Source organism: Castor canadensis, chromosome 3 (genome assembly GCF_047511655.1).
Source record: "Castor canadensis chromosome 3, mCasCan1.hap1v2, whole genome shotgun sequence".
Lineage (NCBI taxonomy): Eukaryota > Metazoa > Chordata > Mammalia > Rodentia > Castoridae > Castor > Castor canadensis.
This window is the reverse complement of record NC_133388.1, coordinates 9,218,856-9,239,027: the sequence shown is the minus strand read 5'-3', so window position 1 is coordinate 9,239,027 and position 20,172 is coordinate 9,218,856. Positions and strand designations below refer to the sequence as shown.

General features: G+C 41.8%; 5 non-coding genes and 6 pseudogenes across 5 annotated transcripts; all 11 read left to right on the top strand.

Moving 5' to 3' along the window:
- Positions 1 to 196: 196 nt before the first annotated feature.
- LOC141422189 (small nucleolar RNA SNORD113/SNORD114 family) lies at positions 197 to 264 on the top strand (annotated as a pseudogene).
- Positions 265 to 3,123: 2,859 nt separating this feature from the next.
- On the top strand, positions 3,124 to 3,198 carry LOC141422115 (small nucleolar RNA SNORD113/SNORD114 family). Its single transcript, XR_012446766.1, has one exon. It is a non-coding gene; the product is annotated as a small nucleolar RNA SNORD113/SNORD114 family (small nucleolar RNA).
- Positions 3,199 to 3,685: 487 nt separating this feature from the next.
- LOC141422188 (small nucleolar RNA SNORD113/SNORD114 family) lies at positions 3,686 to 3,753 on the top strand (annotated as a pseudogene).
- A 2,859-nt stretch (positions 3,754 to 6,612) lies between these two features.
- Positions 6,613 to 6,687, top strand: LOC141422114 (small nucleolar RNA SNORD113/SNORD114 family). Its single transcript, XR_012446765.1, has one exon. It is a non-coding gene; the product is annotated as a small nucleolar RNA SNORD113/SNORD114 family (small nucleolar RNA).
- Positions 6,688 to 7,174: 487 nt separating this feature from the next.
- Positions 7,175 to 7,242, top strand: LOC141422187 (small nucleolar RNA SNORD113/SNORD114 family; annotated as a pseudogene).
- A 2,859-nt stretch (positions 7,243 to 10,101) lies between these two features.
- On the top strand, positions 10,102 to 10,176 carry LOC141422113 (small nucleolar RNA SNORD113/SNORD114 family). The gene has a single exon (XR_012446764.1). It is a non-coding gene; the product is annotated as a small nucleolar RNA SNORD113/SNORD114 family (small nucleolar RNA).
- A 487-nt stretch (positions 10,177 to 10,663) lies between these two features.
- On the top strand, positions 10,664 to 10,731 carry LOC141422186 (small nucleolar RNA SNORD113/SNORD114 family; annotated as a pseudogene).
- A 2,859-nt stretch (positions 10,732 to 13,590) lies between these two features.
- LOC141422154 (small nucleolar RNA SNORD113/SNORD114 family) lies at positions 13,591 to 13,665 on the top strand. Its single transcript, XR_012446805.1, has one exon. It is a non-coding gene; the product is annotated as a small nucleolar RNA SNORD113/SNORD114 family (small nucleolar RNA).
- Positions 13,666 to 14,152: 487 nt separating this feature from the next.
- On the top strand, positions 14,153 to 14,220 carry LOC141422185 (small nucleolar RNA SNORD113/SNORD114 family; annotated as a pseudogene).
- Positions 14,221 to 17,079: 2,859 nt separating this feature from the next.
- Positions 17,080 to 17,154, top strand: LOC141422112 (small nucleolar RNA SNORD113/SNORD114 family). The gene has a single exon (XR_012446763.1). It is a non-coding gene; the product is annotated as a small nucleolar RNA SNORD113/SNORD114 family (small nucleolar RNA).
- A 487-nt stretch (positions 17,155 to 17,641) lies between these two features.
- LOC141422184 (small nucleolar RNA SNORD113/SNORD114 family) lies at positions 17,642 to 17,709 on the top strand (annotated as a pseudogene).
- The last annotated feature ends 2,463 nt before the right edge of the window (positions 17,710 to 20,172 follow it).

Sequence of the window (20,172 nt, the reverse complement as noted above, 5' to 3'; positions counted from 1 at the left end):
AGAGGCATTAGAGTAATTTTTCCGTATGTGAAACAGTGGGGATTGTCCTGACACGCTTTGTGCTTGACACATGGAGTGTATTAGCTGGAGGTTGGGGATCTTAATGCATTTTCTTCTTGATTTGTGATTTGCCTGTATTCCTCAATAATTAAGCAATGCACCGATATAGACGGCAATAGAGAAGGAGGGCCATTCCAGGACCAATGATGACTGGGGGCATGTGATCTAAAGATGAGCACGAGGCTTTGGGATTCTGAGGTCCAATAAAATGGCATCGAAGCAGGCCCTTTGTGGTGGGGTCCTTTGTTCAGGTTTGCAGAACAATTATAGAAAAGTAGACATGAAGAAGTCAAATAATTATTCAGTACTAAAGAGCATAGTAAGCGCAAAATGAAGTGAAGGATCTTTAAAGAAATCAATAGATGTCTAGTCGTTCGTTGATACATAGTAACGAAGCGTGTCCAGTCCATGTAGTGTCATGTGGTGTTTTCATACACATACATATTTTAGAGAATTTAAATCAGGTTCAACATGTCGCCTCAGTCCAATTCATCTGTGCTCACACATTGTGCATGTGCTCCTCTGTGTACTGTGTCCTCCTCTGTGCCCCTCAGAATGACTCTCCGGAGGGGATTGACCTGTACTTCCCTCATCACTACCTCCTTCTTCCATCTGGATTGAACCTTAGTCTACTCTAAGTAACAGTCAACCTTCTGTCTCTTCTGTGGTTCTTTGAAGGGATCTTCTGTATTACCAAAGGGCATTTCTGATAGTGAGCAAGTTGAATCGTGCCAAACTTAGTATCACTTCAATGGAGGCATCTTCTTGTTTGTTCCATGTGTGAAAACATGGGGTTTGTAATGACAAGGTTTTGTCGTTGACTAACTGAACCTGTAAAAAACTGTCAGGAATCTCAGTGCATATTTTTCCTGTATTTCTCTGTGTATTTGCTTTGCTCACTTAATTAATCAATGCACTGGGGTAGCTGGAATAAGAAAGAGGGCCATTCCTGGACCAGTGATGACAGGGCGGCAAGTGATTCAGGCAGAATGAGCACGAGGAGTCGAGATTCTGAGGTCCCACGCAAATGGAATCTAAACAAGCCCTGTTTTGGTGGCTTCCTATATTCACACGTCCTGATGTTACAAGGATCTTGGTTTGATCTTCATGAAGATCCATGTATTTAGAAACATTTACTAGTAAGGAATCGTGGGCAGGATTAGCCAACAATTAACAGTCAGTACACATGAATGAATTAAGTAATCATCTATTAATAAAATATATGTAAGAGTGTAGGTACCAGGTACCACTTTTTGATTTTCATTCTTCTTCTTGCGAAAGGCTGGGCCTATAGATCGACATCATCCCAGCGGCTCAGCATTAGATTTTTCTCGTGTAGGCTAAGATTTGAGTAGATTTGTTGTTTCTTGAGCACGTCACAGTGTAGACTGTGGAAACCCAAGGTGTTGATGGAAACTAGTCGATTATTGCTGATGATAGTCGATTAGTGCTCTACTTAGCTTGTAAGTTTCAAGGTTCTCGAGAACGAGAACAAACACTCATGAGTTAGTGAAAGCGTAAGATAGTACGCCAATGAACAGTTGAGAAAATCCGTCTCTGGAGAGAATGTCATTCCCTACCCTGCTGCGCTCTCTTCATCATGGAGGGTCTGATTGGAATGAGAACGATGTAAATGACAGGCCACATGGTGTCATGGTGTTTGTTTGGAGACCAATGGGAGTAGCCCGCAAGTTTCCATGCCCTTGGGTAGTTGAGTAACGATAGTTACCGAATTTAATGGCTTTGTTATTTATTTCTATATTTTAAATACTAGAAAAATGTACTGCTTTTAACAACAGGCAAGGGAAAGGCAAACTTAAATGTAGCATGAAGAGGAGGTTGGTAGATGTCATTATTGTTTTTGGAGATCCATCATAACAAAGCATGTACAATCGATGTAGTGCCATGTGGGGTTTTAATGTCTGTATACATTTCATCCGAATTCCATAAGGTTAAAAAATGTCTCCTCACCAACTATCATCTTGTCATTGCTCAAAGGTTCTGCATCCTTTCTTAGCAGTGGGAGATAAATGGTTCAAGATCAACATCTATAGTCACTGCGCTTCGCAAACCCAACCGCAGCTGCATCCTTCTATGTAACATCGCGTAGAGGCACCGATCAGGCTCACTGCATTCCTCCCTTGCCTCCCTTCCCCAGCCTCCATTCTGAACTTCCATGAACGCCTTGCTTTCCTATTGCACATCAGAGTGATCAGTGGTGATTTTCTTTGTATTCCTGACTCCTTTATTGAGAAAAGAAATCAGAATCTCGTTACTCCCCCCCTCCCCCCATTTTGTTATAAGTGACGACATGTCATTCTCTTTTATGGCTGAACAGAAGCTGACAGTGTTCGTAGCTAGAATATATACAGTAGTAAAATAATGATTTTAAGAGCAAAAACAAAACCAAAATCTGAACCAGAAATGATTCAATTACCTGATTGTCGTTCGCCCGTGATGTTTTGGAGATTGTCTGTTATACACAATCTTTATTTTCTGGGGATGTGGGAATTTGAATTAGTTTCCATATGAGATATTATAGAAATGAGTTAGTGATTGTGGAAATGACGCAGAAAATCAGTGATGAGTTCAGGAGTCAAAACAGAGAATGTCTTAGTTATCATTGTCTTCCATTTTTTCCTTTACTCTTCTCTGTGCTGCTCCCAATGGACCATTTGAGCTGGTGTAGGAATTCTCCGTGGCCAGGCACTCTGCGGAGCATCTCTCTGAGCAGCCTAGTGTCCCATGTGAGTGAGAGTCGTACATCTTGTCCTGTTTTGGGAGGTTCTGCTTTTAAAAAGTGTGAAAAATCATCAGATAAGTCCCAATGATAGCAGTGCAGATGTGGGGTTCGGATGCATCTTGTCCTTGAGTAACGCATGTATAAAATGTGAGAGTTTTATTACTATCAAAGTTATGTAGTGATCTGAGCATCATGGTGGGTACAGGTATCAGGGGACCCAGTTCGAAAGCCTCAATCACAGTGGTTTAGAAATGTTATTGGTGAATGGATGGATGAGTCGGGAAAGACCGTAGATAAGCATGAAGGGGGTGGGCCGTTCACGGACCAATGATGACAGCTGCCGGCGTATGAGTCTGGGATGATGAATATTTCGTGTCTGGAACTCTGAGGTCCAGCACAATGATAGGTGGAAAAGCAAGGATTGCTGGAGAGAATGTGTCATTTTTATCCTCTTCTCTGCTCTGTACTCCTCAGAATGGACTCTGCCAAGGGGATTGACCTTTCTCCTGTTGTCACTGTCTCCCTCTTTGCATCTAGCTTATACCTTGGTCCACTGTAAGTACTAGTCAACATCATTGCCTTTGTTGTTCTTTCCGTTTTTAAAAAGTCTTTTTCTGTCATAGTGCCGAGCCTTAATGCCACCGATGAAGTACACACTCGCCAATGTTCGCGTACCTTTCATTGGTAGAGGCATTAGAGTAATTTTTCCGTATGTGAAACAGTGGGGATTGTCCTGACACGCTTTGTGCTTGACACATGGAGTGTATTAGCTGGAGGTTGGGGATCTTAATGCATTTTCTTCTTGATTTGTGATTTGCCTGTATTCCTCAATAATTAAGCAATGCACCGATATAGACGGCAATAGAGAAGGAGGGCCATTCCAGGACCAATGATGACTGGGGGCATGTGATCTAAAGATGAGCACGAGGCTTTGGGATTCTGAGGTCCAATAAAATGGCATCGAAGCAGGCCCTTTGTGGTGGGGTCCTTTGTTCAGGTTTGCAGAACAATTATAGAAAAGTAGACATGAAGAAGTCAAATAATTATTCAGTACTAAAGAGCATAGTAAGCGCAAAATGAAGTGAAGGATCTTTAAAGAAATCAATAGATGTCTAGTCGTTCGTTGATACATAGTAACGAAGCGTGTCCAGTCCATGTAGTGTCATGTGGTGTTTTCATACACATACATATTTTAGAGAATTTAAATCAGGTTCAACATGTCGCCTCAGTCCAATTCATCTGTGCTCACACATTGTGCATGTGCTCCTCTGTGTACTGTGTCCTCCTCTGTGCCCCTCAGAATGACTCTCCGGAGGGGATTGACCTGTACTTCCCTCATCACTACCTCCTTCTTCCATCTGGATTGAACCTTAGTCTACTCTAAGTAACAGTCAACCTTCTGTCTCTTCTGTGGTTCTTTGAAGGGATCTTCTGTATTACCAAAGGGCATTTCTGATAGCGAGCAAGTTGAATCATGCCAAACTTAGTATCACTTCAATGGAGGCATCTTCTTGTTTGTTCCATGTGTGAAAACATGGGGTTTGTAATGACAAGGTTTTGTCGTTGACTAACTGAACCTGTAAAAAACTGTCAGGAATCTCAGTGCATATTTTTCCTGTATTTCTCTGTGTATTTGCTTTGCTCACTTAATTAATCAATGCACTGGGGTAGCTGGAATAAGAAAGAGGGCCATTCCTGGACCAGTGATGACAGGGCGGCAAGTGATTCAGGCAGAATGAGCACGAGGAGTCGAGATTCTGAGGTCCCACGCAAATGGAATCTAAACAAGCCCTGTTTTGGTGGCTTCCTATATTCACACGTCCTGATGTTACAAGGATCTTGGTTTGATCTTCATGAAGATCCATGTATTTAGAAACATTTACTAGTAAGGAATCGTGGGCAGGATTAGCCAACAATTAACAGTCAGTACACATGAATGAATTAAGTAATCATCTATTAATAAAATATATGTAAGAGTGTAGGTACCAGGTACCACTTTTTGATTTTCATTCTTCTTCTTGCGAAAGGCTGGGCCTATAGATCGACATCATCCCAGCGGCTCAGCATTAGATTTTTCTCGTGTAGGCTAAGATTTGAGTAGATTTGTTGTTTCTTGAGCACGTCACAGTGTAGACTGTGGAAACCCAAGGTGTTGATGGAAACTAGTCGATTATTGCTGATGATAGTCGATTAGTGCTCTACTTAGCTTGTAAGTTTGAAGGTTCTCGAGAACGAGAACAAACACTCATGCGTTAGTGAAAGCGTAAGATAGTACGCCAATGAACAGTTGAGAAAATCCGTCTCTGGAGAGAATGTCATTCCCTACCCTGCTGCGCTCTCTTCATCATGGAGGGTCTGATTGGAATGAGAACGATGTAAATGACAGGCCACATGGTGTCATGGTGTTTGTTTGGAGACCAATGGGAGTAGCCCGCAAGTTTCCATGCCCTTGGGTAGTTGAGTAACGATAGTTACCGAATTTAATGGCTTTGTTATTTATTTCTATATTTTAAATACTAGAAAAATGTACTGCTTTTAACAACAGGCAAGGGAAAGGCAAACTTAAATGTAGCATGAAGAGGAGGTTGGTAGATGTCATTATTGTTTTTGGAGATCCATCATAACAAAGCATGTACAATCGATGTAGTGCCATGTGGGGTTTTAATGTCTGTATACATTTCATCCGAATTCCATAAGGTTAAAAAATGTCTCCTCACCAACTATCATCTTGTCATTGCTCAAAGGTTCTGCATCCTTTCTTAGCAGTGGGAGATAAATGGTTCAAGATCAACATCTATAGTCACTGCGCTTCGCAAACCCAACCGCAGCTGCATCCTTCTATGTAACATCGCGTAGAGGCACCGATCAGGCTCACTGCATTCCTCCCTTGCCTCCCTTCCCCAGCCTCCATTCTGAACTTCCATGAACGCCTTGCTTTCCTATTGCACATCAGAGTGATCAGTGGTGATTTTCTTTGTATTCCTGACTCCTTTATTGAGAAAAGAAATCAGAATCTCGTTACTCCCCCCCTCCCCCCATTTTGTTATAAGTGACGACATGTCATTCTCTTTTATGGCTGAACAGAAGCTGACAGTGTTCGTAGCTAGAATATATACAGTAGTAAAATAATGATTTTAAGAGCAAAAACAAAACCAAAATCTGAACCAGAAATGATTCAATTACCTGATTGTCGTTCGCCCGTGATGTTTTGGAGATTGTCTGTTATACACAATCTTTATTTTCTGGGGATGTGGGAATTTGAATTAGTTTCCATATGAGATATTATAGAAATGAGTTAGTGATTGTGGAAATGACGCAGAAAATCAGTGATGAGTTCAGGAGTCAAAACAGAGAATGTCTTAGTTATCATTGTCTTCCATTTTTTCCTTTACTCTTCTCTGTGCTGCTCCCAATGGACCATTTGAGCTGGTGTAGGAATTCTCCGTGGCCAGGCACTCTGCGGAGCATCTCTCTGAGCAGCCTAGTGTCCCATGTGAGTGAGAGTCGTACATCTTGTCCTGTTTTGGGAGGTTCTGCTTTTAAAAAGTGTGAAAAATCATCAGATAAGTCCCAATGATAGCAGTGCAGATGTGGGGTTCGGATGCATCTTGTCCTTGAGTAACGCATGTATAAAATGTGAGAGTTTTATTACTATCAAAGTTATGTAGTGATCTGAGCATCATGGTGGGTACAGGTATCAGGGGACCCAGTTCGAAAGCCTCAATCACAGTGGTTTAGAAATGTTATTGGTGAATGGATGGATGAGTCGGGAAAGACCGTAGATAAGCATGAAGGGGGTGGGCCGTTCACGGACCAATGATGACAGCTGCCGGCGTATGAGTCTGGGATGATGAATATTTCGTGTCTGGAACTCTGAGGTCCAGCACAATGATAGGTGGAAAAGCAAGGATTGCTGGAGAGAATGTGTCATTTTTATCCTCTTCTCTGCTCTGTACTCCTCAGAATGGACTCTGCCAAGGGGATTGACCTTTCTCCTGTTGTCACTGTCTCCCTCTTTGCATCTAGCTTATACCTTGGTCCACTGTAAGTACTAGTCAACATCATTGCCTTTGTTGTTCTTTCCGTTTTTAAAAAGTCTTTTTCTGTCATAGTGCCGAGCCTTAATGCCACCGATGAAGTACACACTCGCCAATGTTCGCGTACCTTTCATTGGTAGAGGCATTAGAGTAATTTTTCCGTATGTGAAACAGTGGGGATTGTCCTGACACGCTTTGTGCTTGACACATGGAGTGTATTAGCTGGAGGTTGGGGATCTTAATGCATTTTCTTCTTGATTTGTGATTTGCCTGTATTCCTCAATAATTAAGCAATGCACCGATATAGACGGCAATAGAGAAGGAGGGCCATTCCAGGACCAATGATGACTGGGGGCATGTGATCTAAAGATGAGCACGAGGCTTTGGGATTCTGAGGTCCAATAAAATGGCATCGAAGCAGGCCCTTTGTGGTGGGGTCCTTTGTTCAGGTTTGCAGAACAATTATAGAAAAGTAGACATGAAGAAGTCAAATAATTATTCAGTACTAAAGAGCATAGTAAGCGCAAAATGAAGTGAAGGATCTTTAAAGAAATCAATAGATGTCTAGTCGTTCGTTGATACATAGTAACGAAGCGTGTCCAGTCCATGTAGTGTCATGTGGTGTTTTCATACACATACATATTTTAGAGAATTTAAATCAGGTTCAACATGTCGCCTCAGTCCAATTCATCTGTGCTCACACATTGTGCATGTGCTCCTCTGTGTACTGTGTCCTCCTCTGTGCCCCTCAGAATGACTCTCCGGAGGGGATTGACCTGTACTTCCCTCATCACTACCTCCTTCTTCCATCTGGATTGAACCTTAGTCTACTCTAAGTAACAGTCAACCTTCTGTCTCTTCTGTGGTTCTTTGAAGGGATCTTCTGTATTACCAAAGGGCATTTCTGATAGTGAGCAAGTTGAATCGTGCCAAACTTAGTATCACTTCAATGGAGGCATCTTCTTGTTTGTTCCATGTGTGAAAACATGGGGTTTGTAATGACAAGGTTTTGTCGTTGACTAACTGAACCTGTAAAAAACTGTCAGGAATCTCAGTGCATATTTTTCCTGTATTTCTCTGTGTATTTGCTTTGCTCACTTAATTAATCAATGCACTGGGGTAGCTGGAATAAGAAAGAGGGCCATTCCTGGACCAGTGATGACAGGGCGGCAAGTGATTCAGGCAGAATGAGCACGAGGAGTCGAGATTCTGAGGTCCCACGCAAATGGAATCTAAACAAGCCCTGTTTTGGTGGCTTCCTATATTCACACGTCCTGATGTTACAAGGATCTTGGTTTGATCTTCATGAAGATCCATGTATTTAGAAACATTTACTAGTAAGGAATCGTGGGCAGGATTAGCCAACAATTAACAGTCAGTACACATGAATGAATTAAGTAATCATCTATTAATAAAATATATGTAAGAGTGTAGGTACCAGGTACCACTTTTTGATTTTCATTCTTCTTCTTGCGAAAGGCTGGGCCTATAGATCGACATCATCCCAGCGGCTCAGCATTAGATTTTTCTCGTGTAGGCTAAGATTTGAGTAGATTTGTTGTTTCTTGAGCACGTCACAGTGTAGACTGTGGAAACCCAAGGTGTTGATGGAAACTAGTCGATTATTGCTGATGATAGTCGATTAGTGCTCTACTTAGCTTGTAAGTTTCAAGGTTCTCGAGAACGAGAACAAACACTCATGAGTTAGTGAAAGCGTAAGATAGTACGCCAATGAACAGTTGAGAAAATCCGTCTCTGGAGAGAATGTCATTCCCTACCCTGCTGCGCTCTCTTCATCATGGAGGGTCTGATTGGAATGAGAACGATGTAAATGACAGGCCACATGGTGTCATGGTGTTTGTTTGGAGACCAATGGGAGTAGCCCGCAAGTTTCCATGCCCTTGGGTAGTTGAGTAACGATAGTTACCGAATTTAATGGCTTTGTTATTTATTTCTATATTTTAAATACTAGAAAAATGTACTGCTTTTAACAACAGGCAAGGGAAAGGCAAACTTAAATGTAGCATGAAGAGGAGGTTGGTAGATGTCATTATTGTTTTTGGAGATCCATCATAACAAAGCATGTACAATCGATGTAGTGCCATGTGGGGTTTTAATGTCTGTATACATTTCATCCGAATTCCATAAGGTTAAAAAATGTCTCCTCACCAACTATCATCTTGTCATTGCTCAAAGGTTCTGCATCCTTTCTTAGCAGTGGGAGATAAATGGTTCAAGATCAACATCTATAGTCACTGCGCTTCGCAAACCCAACCGCAGCTGCATCCTTCTATGTAACATCGCGTAGAGGCACCGATCAGGCTCACTGCATTCCTCCCTTGCCTCCCTTCCCCAGCCTCCATTCTGAACTTCCATGAACGCCTTGCTTTCCTATTGCACATCAGAGTGATCAGTGGTGATTTTCTTTGTATTCCTGACTCCTTTATTGAGAAAAGAAATCAGAATCTCGTTACTCCCCCCCTCCCCCCATTTTGTTATAAGTGACGACATGTCATTCTCTTTTATGGCTGAACAGAAGCTGACAGTGTTCGTAGCTAGAATATATACAGTAGTAAAATAATGATTTTAAGAGCAAAAACAAAACCAAAATCTGAACCAGAAATGATTCAATTACCTGATTGTCGTTCGCCCGTGATGTTTTGGAGATTGTCTGTTATACACAATCTTTATTTTCTGGGGATGTGGGAATTTGAATTAGTTTCCATATGAGATATTATAGAAATGAGTTAGTGATTGTGGAAATGACGCAGAAAATCAGTGATGAGTTCAGGAGTCAAAACAGAGAATGTCTTAGTTATCATTGTCTTCCATTTTTTCCTTTACTCTTCTCTGTGCTGCTCCCAATGGACCATTTGAGCTGGTGTAGGAATTCTCCGTGGCCAGGCACTCTGCGGAGCATCTCTCTGAGCAGCCTAGTGTCCCATGTGAGTGAGAGTCGTACATCTTGTCCTGTTTTGGGAGGTTCTGCTTTTAAAAAGTGTGAAAAATCATCAGATAAGTCCCAATGATAGCAGTGCAGATGTGGGGTTCGGATGCATCTTGTCCTTGAGTAACGCATGTATAAAATGTGAGAGTTTTATTACTATCAAAGTTATGTAGTGATCTGAGCATCATGGTGGGTACAGGTATCAGGGGACCCAGTTCGAAAGCCTCAATCACAGTGGTTTAGAAATGTTATTGGTGAATGGATGGATGAGTCGGGAAAGACCGTAGATAAGCATGAAGGGGGTGGGCCGTTCACGGACCAATGATGACAGCTGCCGGCGTATGAGTCTGGGATGATGAATATTTCGTGTCTGGAACTCTGAGGTCCAGCACAATGATAGGTGGAAAAGCAAGGATTGCTGGAGAGAATGTGTCATTTTTATCCTCTTCTCTGCTCTGTACTCCTCAGAATGGACTCTGCCAAGGGGATTGACCTTTCTCCTGTTGTCACTGTCTCCCTCTTTGCATCTAGCTTATACCTTGGTCCACTGTAAGTACTAGTCAACATCATTGCCTTTGTTGTTCTTTCCGTTTTTAAAAAGTCTTTTTCTGTCATAGTGCCGAGCCTTAATGCCACCGATGAAGTACACACTCGCCAATGTTCGCGTACCTTTCATTGGTAGAGGCATTAGAGTAATTTTTCCGTATGTGAAACAGTGGGGATTGTCCTGACACGCTTTGTGCTTGACACATGGAGTGTATTAGCTGGAGGTTGGGGATCTTAATGCATTTTCTTCTTGATTTGTGATTTGCCTGTATTCCTCAATAATTAAGCAATGCACCGATATAGACGGCAATAGAGAAGGAGGGCCATTCCAGGACCAATGATGACTGGGGGCATGTGATCTAAAGATGAGCACGAGGCTTTGGGATTCTGAGGTCCAATAAAATGGCATCGAAGCAGGCCCTTTGTGGTGGGGTCCTTTGTTCAGGTTTGCAGAACAATTATAGAAAAGTAGACATGAAGAAGTCAAATAATTATTCAGTACTAAAGAGCATAGTAAGCGCAAAATGAAGTGAAGGATCTTTAAAGAAATCAATAGATGTCTAGTCGTTCGTTGATACATAGTAACGAAGCGTGTCCAGTCCATGTAGTGTCATGTGGTGTTTTCATACACATACATATTTTAGAGAATTTAAATCAGGTTCAACATGTCGCCTCAGTCCAATTCATCTGTGCTCACACATTGTGCATGTGCTCCTCTGTGTACTGTGTCCTCCTCTGTGCCCCTCAGAATGACTCTCCGGAGGGGATTGACCTGTACTTCCCTCATCACTACCTCCTTCTTCCATCTGGATTGAACCTTAGTCTACTCTAAGTAACAGTCAACCTTCTGTCTCTTCTGTGGTTCTTTGAAGGGATCTTCTGTATTACCAAAGGGCATTTCTGATAGTGAGCAAGTTGAATCGTGCCAAACTTAGTATCACTTCAATGGAGGCATCTTCTTGTTTGTTCCATGTGTGAAAACATGGGGTTTGTAATGACAAGGTTTTGTCGTTGACTAACTGAACCTGTAAAAAACTGTCAGGAATCTCAGTGCATATTTTTCCTGTATTTCTCTGTGTATTTGCTTTGCTCACTTAATTAATCAATGCACTGGGGTAGCTGGAATAAGAAAGAGGGCCATTCCTGGACCAGTGATGACAGGGCGGCAAGTGATTCAGGCAGAATGAGCACGAGGAGTCGAGATTCTGAGGTCCCACGCAAATGGAATCTAAACAAGCCCTGTTTTGGTGGCTTCCTATATTCACACGTCCTGATGTTACAAGGATCTTGGTTTGATCTTCATGAAGATCCATGTATTTAGAAACATTTACTAGTAAGGAATCGTGGGCAGGATTAGCCAACAATTAACAGTCAGTACACATGAATGAATTAAGTAATCATCTATTAATAAAATATATGTAAGAGTGTAGGTACCAGGTACCACTTTTTGATTTTCATTCTTCTTCTTGCGAAAGGCTGGGCCTATAGATCGACATCATCCCAGCGGCTCAGCATTAGATTTTTCTCGTGTAGGCTAAGATTTGAGTAGATTTGTTGTTTCTTGAGCACGTCACAGTGTAGACTGTGGAAACCCAAGGTGTTGATGGAAACTAGTCGATTATTGCTGATGATAGTCGATTAGTGCTCTACTTAGCTTGTAAGTTTGAAGGTTCTCGAGAACGAGAACAAACACTCATGAGTTAGTGAAAGCGTAAGATAGTACGCCAATGAACAGTTGAGAAAATCCGTCTCTGGAGAGAATGTCATTCCCTACCCTGCTGCGCTCTCTTCATCATGGAGGGTCTGATTGGAATGAGAACGATGTAAATGACAGGCCACATGGTGTCATGGTGTTTGTTTGGAGACCAATGGGAGTAGCCCGCAAGTTTCCATGCCCTTGGGTAGTTGAGTAACGATAGTTACCGAATTTAATGGCTTTGTTATTTATTTCTATATTTTAAATACTAGAAAAATGTACTGCTTTTAACAACAGGCAAGGGAAAGGCAAACTTAAATGTAGCATGAAGAGGAGGTTGGTAGATGTCATTATTGTTTTTGGAGATCCATCATAACAAAGCATGTACAATCGATGTAGTGCCATGTGGGGTTTTAATGTCTGTATACATTTCATCCGAATTCCATAAGGTTAAAAAATGTCTCCTCACCAACTATCATCTTGTCATTGCTCAAAGGTTCTGCATCCTTTCTTAGCAGTGGGAGATAAATGGTTCAAGATCAACATCTATAGTCACTGCGCTTCGCAAACCCAACCGCAGCTGCATCCTTCTATGTAACATCGCGTAGAGGCACCGATCAGGCTCACTGCATTCCTCCCTTGCCTCCCTTCCCCAGCGTCCATTCTGAACTTCCATGAACGCCTTGCTTTCCTATTGCACATCAGAGTGATCAGTGGTGATTTTCTTTGTATTCCTGACTCCTTTATTGAGAAAAGAAATCAGAATCTCGTTACTCCCCCCCTCCCCCCATTTTGTTATAAGTGACGACATGTCATTCTCTTTTATGGCTGAACAGAAGCTGACAGTGTTCGTAGCTAGAATATATACAGTAGTAAAATAATGATTTTAAGAGCAAAAACAAAACCAAAATCTGAACCAGAAATGATTCAATTACCTGATTGTCGTTCGCCCGTGATGTTTTGGAGATTGTCTGTTATACACAATCTTTATTTTCTGGGGATGTGGGAATTTGAATTAGTTTCCATATGAGATATTATAGAAATGAGTTAGTGATTGTGGAAATGACGCAGAAAATCAGTGATGAGTTCAGGAGTCAAAACAGAGAATGTCTTAGTTATCATTGTCTTCCATTTTTTCCTTTACTCTTCTCTGTGCTGCTCCCAATGGACCATTTGAGCTGGTGTAGGAATTCTCCGTGGCCAGGCACTCTGCGGAGCATCTCTCTGAGCAGCCTAGTGTCCCATGTGAGTGAGAGTCGTACATCTTGTCCTGTTTTGGGAGGTTCTGCTTTTAAAAAGTGTGAAAAATCATCAGATAAGTCCCAATGATAGCAGTGCAGATGTGGGGTTCGGATGCATCTTGTCCTTGAGTAACGCATGTATAAAATGTGAGAGTTTTATTACTATCAAAGTTATGTAGTGATCTGAGCATCATGGTGGGTACAGGTATCAGGGGACCCAGTTCGAAAGCCTCAATCACAGTGGTTTAGAAATGTTATTGGTGAATGGATGGATGAGTCGGGAAAGACCGTAGATAAGCATGAAGGGGGTGGGCCGTTCACGGACCAATAATGACAGCTGCCGGCGTATGAGTCTGGGATGATGAATATTTCGTGTCTGGAACTCTGAGGTCCAGCACAATGATAGGTGGAAAAGCAAGGATTGCTGGAGAGAATGTGTCATTTTTATCCTCTTCTCTGCTCTGTACTCCTCAGAATGGACTCTGCCAAGGGGATTGACCTTTCTCCTGTTGTCACTGTCTCCCTCTTTGCATCTAGCTTATACCTTGGTCCACTGTAAGTACTAGTCAACATCATTGCCTTTGTTGTTCTTTCCGTTTTTAAAAAGTCTTTTTCTGTCATAGTGCCGAGCCTTAATGCCACCGATGAAGTACACACTCGCCAATGTTCGTGTACCTTTCATTGGTAGAGGCATTAGAGTAATTTTTCCGTATGTGAAACAGTGGGGATTGTCCTGACACGCTTTGTGCTTGACACATGGAGTGTATTAGCTGGAGGTTGGGGATCTTAATGCATTTTCTTCTTGATTTGTGATTTGCCTGTATTCCTCAATAATTAAGCAATGCACCGATATAGACGGCAATAGAGAAGGAGGGCCATTCCAGGACCAATGATGACTGGGGGCATGTGATCTAAAGATGAGCACGAGGCTTTGGGATTCTGAGGTCCAATAAAATGGCATCGAAGCAGGCCCTTTGTGGTGGGGTCCTTTGTTCAGGTTTGCAGAACAATTATAGAAAAGTAGACATGAAGAAGTCAAATAATTATTCAGTACTAAAGAGCATAGTAAGCGCAAAATGAAGTGAAGGATCTTTAAAGAAATCAATAGATGTCTAGTCGTTCGTTGATACATAGTAACGAAGCGTGTCCAGTCCATGTAGTGTCATGTGGTGTTTTCATACACATACATATTTTAGAGAATTTAAATCAGGTTCAACATGTCGCCTCAGTCCAATTCATCTGTGCTCACACATTGTGCATGTGCTCCTCTGTGTACTGTGTCCTCCTCTGTGCCCCTCAGAATGACTCTCCGGAGGGGATTGACCTGTACTTCCCTCATCACTACCTCCTTCTTCCATCTGGATTGAACCTTAGTCTACTCTAAGTAACAGTCAACCTTCTGTCTCTTCTGTGGTTCTTTGAAGGGATCTTCTGTATTACCAAAGGGCATTTCTGATAGTGAGCAAGTTGAATCGTGCCAAACTTAGTATCACTTCAATGGAGGCATCTTCTTGTTTGTTCCATGTGTGAAAACATGGGGTTTGTAATGACAAGGTTTTGTCGTTGACTAACTGAACCTGTAAAAAACTGTCAGGAATCTCAGTGCATATTTTTCCTGTATTTCTCTGTGTATTTGCTTTGCTCACTTAATTAATCAATGCACTGGGGTAGCTGGAATAAGAAAGAGGGCCATTCCTGGACCAGTGATGACAGGGCGGCAAGTGATTCAGGCAGAATGAGCACGAGGAGTCGAGATTCTGAGGTCCCACGCAAATGGAATCTAAACAAGCCCTGTTTTGGTGGCTTCCTATATTCACACGTCCTGATGTTACAAGGATCTTGGTTTGATCTTCATGAAGATCCATGTATTTAGAAACATTTACTAGTAAGGAATCGTGGGCAGGATTAGCCAACAATTAACAGTCAGTACACATGAATGAATTAAGTAATCATCTATTAATAAAATATATGTAAGAGTGTAGGTACCAGGTACCACTTTTTGATTTTCATTCTTCTTCTTGCGAAAGGCTGGGCCTATAGATCGACATCATCCCAGCGGCTCAGCATTAGATTTTTCTCGTGTAGGCTAAGATTTGAGTAGATTTGTTGTTTCTTGAGCACGTCACAGTGTAGACTGTGGAAACCCAAGGTGTTGATGGAAACTAGTCGATTATTGCTGATGATAGTCGATTAGTGCTCTACTTAGCTTGTAAGTTTGAAGGTTCTCGAGAACGAGAACAAACACTCATGAGTTAGTGAAAGCGTAAGATAGTACGCCAATGAACAGTTGAGAAAATCCATCTCTGGAGAGAATGTCATTCCCTACCCTGCTGCGCTCTCTTCATCATGGAGGGTCTGATTGGAATGAGAACGATGTAAATGACAGGCCACATGGTGTCATGGTGTTTGTTTGGAGACCAATGGGAGTAGCCCGCAAGTTTCCATGCCCTTGGGTAGTTGAGTAACGATAGTTACCGAATTTAATGGCTTTGTTATTTATTTCTATATTTTAAATACTAGAAAAATGTACTGCTTTTAACAACAGGCAAGGGAAAGGCAAACTTAAATGTAGCATGAAGAGGAGGTTGGTAGATGTCATTATTGTTTTTGGAGATCCATCATAACAAAGCATGTACAATCGATGTAGTGCCATGTGGGGTTTTAATGTCTGTATACATTTCATCCGAATTCCATAAGGTTAAAAAATGTCTCCTCACCAACTATCATCTTGTCATTGCTCAAAGGTTCTGCATCCTTTCTTAGCAGTGGGAGATAAATGGTTCAAGATCAACATCTATAGTCACTGCGCTTCGCAAACCCAACCGCAGCTGCATCCTTCTATGTAACATCGCGTAGAGGCACCGATCAGGCTCACTGCATTCCTCCCTTGCCTCCCTTCCCCAGCCTCCATTCTGAACTTCCATGAACGCCTTGCTTTCCTATTGCACATCAGAGTGATCAGTGGTGATTTTCTTTGTATTCCTGACTCCTTTATTGAGAAAAGAAATCAGAATCTCGTTACTCCCCCCCTCCCCCCATTTTGTTATAAGTGACGACATGTCATTCTCTTTTATGGCTGAACAGAAGCTGACAGTGTTCGTAGCTAGAATATATACAGTAGTAAAATAATGATTTTAAGAGCAAAAACAAAACCAAAATCTGAACCAGAAATGATTCAATTACCTGATTGTCGTTCGCCCGTGATGTTTTGGAGATTGTCTGTTATACACAATCTTTATTTTCTGGGGATGTGGGAATTTGAATTAGTTTCCATATGAGATATTATAGAAATGAGTTAGTGATTGTGGAAATGACGCAGAAAATCAGTGATGAGTTCAGGAGTCAAAACAGAGAATGTCTTAGTTATCATTGTCTTCCATTTTTTCCTTTACTCTTCTCTGTGCTGCTCCCAATGGACCATTTGAGCTGGTGTAGGAATTCTCCGTGGCCAGGCACTCTGCGGAGCATCTCTCTGAGCAGCCTAGTGTCCCATGTGAGTGAGAGTCGTACATCTTGTCCTGTTTTGGGAGGTTCTGCTTTTAAAAAGTGTGAAAAATCATCAGATAAGTCCCAATGATAGCAGTGCAGATGTGGGGTTCGGATGCATCTTGTCCTTGAGTAACGCATGTATCAAATGTGAGAGTTTTATTACTATCAAAGTTATGTAGTGATCTGAGCATCATGGTGGGTACAGGTATCAGGGGACCCAGTTCGAAAGCCTCAATCACAGTGGTTTAGAAATGTTATTGGTGAATGGATGGATGAGTCGGGAAAGACCGTAGATAAGCATGAAGGGGGTGGGCCGTTCACGGACCAATGATGACAGCTGCCGGCGTATGAGTCTGGGATGATGAATATTTCGTGTCTGGAACTCTGAGGTCCAGCACAATGACAGGTGGAAAAGCAAGGATTGCTGGAGAGAATGTGTCATTTTTATCCTCTTCTCTGCTCTGTACTCCTCAGAATGGACTCTGCCAAGGGGATTGACCTTTCTCCTGTTGTCACTGTCTCCCTCTTTGCATCTAGCTTATACCTTGGTCCACTGTAAGTACTAGTCAACATCATTGCCTTTGTTGTTCTTTCCGTTTTTAAAAAGTCTTTTTCTGTCATAGTGCCGAGCCTTAATGCCACCGATGAAGTACACACTCGCCAATGTTCGTGTACCTTTCATTGGTAGAGGCATTAGAGTAATTTTTCCGTATGTGAAACAGTGGGGATTGTCCTGACACGCTTTGTGCTTGACACATGGAGTGTATTAGCTGGAGGTTGGGGATCTTAATGCATTTTCTTCTTGATTTGTGATTTGCCTGTATTCCTCAATAATTAAGCAATGCACCGATATAGACGGCAATAGAGAAGGAGGGCCATTCCAGGACCAATGATGACTGGGGGCATGTGATCTAAAGATGAGCACGAGGCTTTGGGATTCTGAGGTCCAATAAAATGGCATCGAAGCAGGCCCTTTGTGGTGGGGTCCTTTGTTCAGGTTTGCAGAACAATTATAGAAAAGTAGACATGAAGAAGTCAAATAATTATTCAGTACTAAAGAGCATAGTAAGCGCAAAATGAAGTGAAGGATCTTTAAAGAAATCAATAGATGTCTAGTCGTTCGTTGATACATAGTAACGAAGCGTGTCCAGTCCATGTAGTGTCATGTGGTGTTTTCATACACATACATATTTTAGAGAATTTAAATCAGGTTCAACATGTCGCCTCAGTCCAATTCATCTGTGCTCACACATTGTGCATGTGCTCCTCTGTGTACTGTGTCCTCCTCTGTGCCCCTCAGAATGACTCTCCGGAGGGGATTGACCTGTACTTCCCTCATCACTACCTCCTTCTTCCATGTGGATTGAACCTTAGTCTACTCTAAGTAACAGTCAACCTTCTGTCTCTTCTGTGGTTCTTTGAAGGGATCTTCTGTATTACCAAAGGGCATTTCTGATAGCGAGCAAGTTGAATCGTGCCAAACTTAGTATCACTTCAATGGAGGCATCTTCTTGTTTGTTCCATGTGTGAAAACATGGGGTTTGTAATGACAAGGTTTTGTCGTTGACTAACTGAACCTGTAAAAAACTGTCAGGAATCTCAGTGCATATTTTTCCTGTATTTCTCTGTGTATTTGCTTTGCTCACTTAATTAATCAATGCACTGGGGTAGCTGGAATAAGAAAGAGGGCCATTCCTGGACCAGTGATGACAGGGCGGCAAGTGATTCAGGCAGAATGAGCACGAGGAGTCGAGATTCTGAGGTCCCACGCAAATGGAATCTAAACAAGCCCTGTTTTGGTGGCTTCCTATATTCACACGTCCTGATGTTACAAGGATCTTGGTTTGATCTTCATGAAGATCCATGTATTTAGAAACATTTACTAGTAAGGAATCGTGGGCAGGATTAGCCAACAATTAACAGTCAGTACACATGAATGAATTAAGTAATCATCTATTAATAAAATATATGTAAGAGTGTAGGTACCAGGTACCACTTTTTGATTTTCATTCTTCTTCTTGCGAAAGGCTGGGCCTATAGATCGACATCATCCCAGCGGCTCAGCATTAGATTTTTCTCGTGTAGGCTAAGATTTGAGTAGATTTGTTGTTTCTTGAGCACGTCACAGTGTAGACTGTGGAAACCCAAGGTGTTGATGGAAACTAGTCGATTATTGCTGATGATAGTCGATTAGTGCTCTACTTAGCTTGTAAGTTTGAAGGTTCTCGAGAACGAGAACAAACACTCATGAGTTAGTGAAAGCGTAAGATAGTACGCCAATGAACAGTTGAGAAAATCCGTCTCTGGAGAGAATGTCATTCCCTACCCTGCTGCGCTCTCTTCATCATGGAGGGTCTGATTGGAATGAGAACGATGTAAATGACAGGCCACATGGTGTCATGGTGTTGTTTGGAGACCAATGGGAGTAGCCCGCAAGTTTCCATGCCCTTGGGTAGTTGAGTAACGATAGTTACCGAATTTAATGGCTTTGTTATTTATTTCTATATTTTAAATACTAGAAAAATGTACTGCTTTTAACAACAGGCAAGGGAAAGGCAAACTTAAATGTAGCATGAAGAGGAGGTTGGTAGATGTCATTATTGTTTTTGGAGATCCATCATAACAAAGCATGTACAATCGATGTAGTGCCATGTGGGGTTTTAATGTCTGTATACATTTCATCCGAATTCCATAAGGTTAAAAAATGTCTCCTCACCAACTATCATCTTGTCATTGCTCAAAGGTTCTGCATCCTTTCTTAGCAGTGGGAGATAAATGGTTCAAGATCAACATCTATAGTCACTGCGCTTCGCAAACCCAACCGCAGCTGCATCCTTCTATGTAACATCGCTTAGAGGCACCGATCAGGCTCACTGCATTCCTCCCTTGCCTCCCTTCCCCAGCCTCCATTCTCAACTTCCATGAACGCCTTGCTTTCCTATTGCACATCAGAGTGATCAGTGGTGATTTTCTTTGTATTCCTGACTCCTTTATTGAGAAAAGAAATCAGAATCTCGTTACTCCCCCCCTCCCCCCATTTTGTTATAAGTGACGACATGTCATTGTCTTTTATGGCTGAACAGAAGCTGACAGTGTTCGTAGCTAGAATATATACAGTAGTAAAATAATGATTTTAAGAGCAAAAACGAAACCAAAATCTGAACCAGAAATGATTCAATTACCTGATTGTCGTTCGCCCGTGATGTTTTGGAGATTGTCTGTTATACACAATCTTTATTTTCTGGGGATGTGGGAATTTGAATTAGTTTCCATATGAGATATTATAGAAATGAGTTAGTGATTGTGGAAATGATGCAGAAAATCAGTGATGAGTTCAGGAGTCAAAACAGAGAATGTCTTAGTTATCATTGTCTTCCATTTTTTCCTTTACTCTTCTCTGTGCTGCTCCCAAT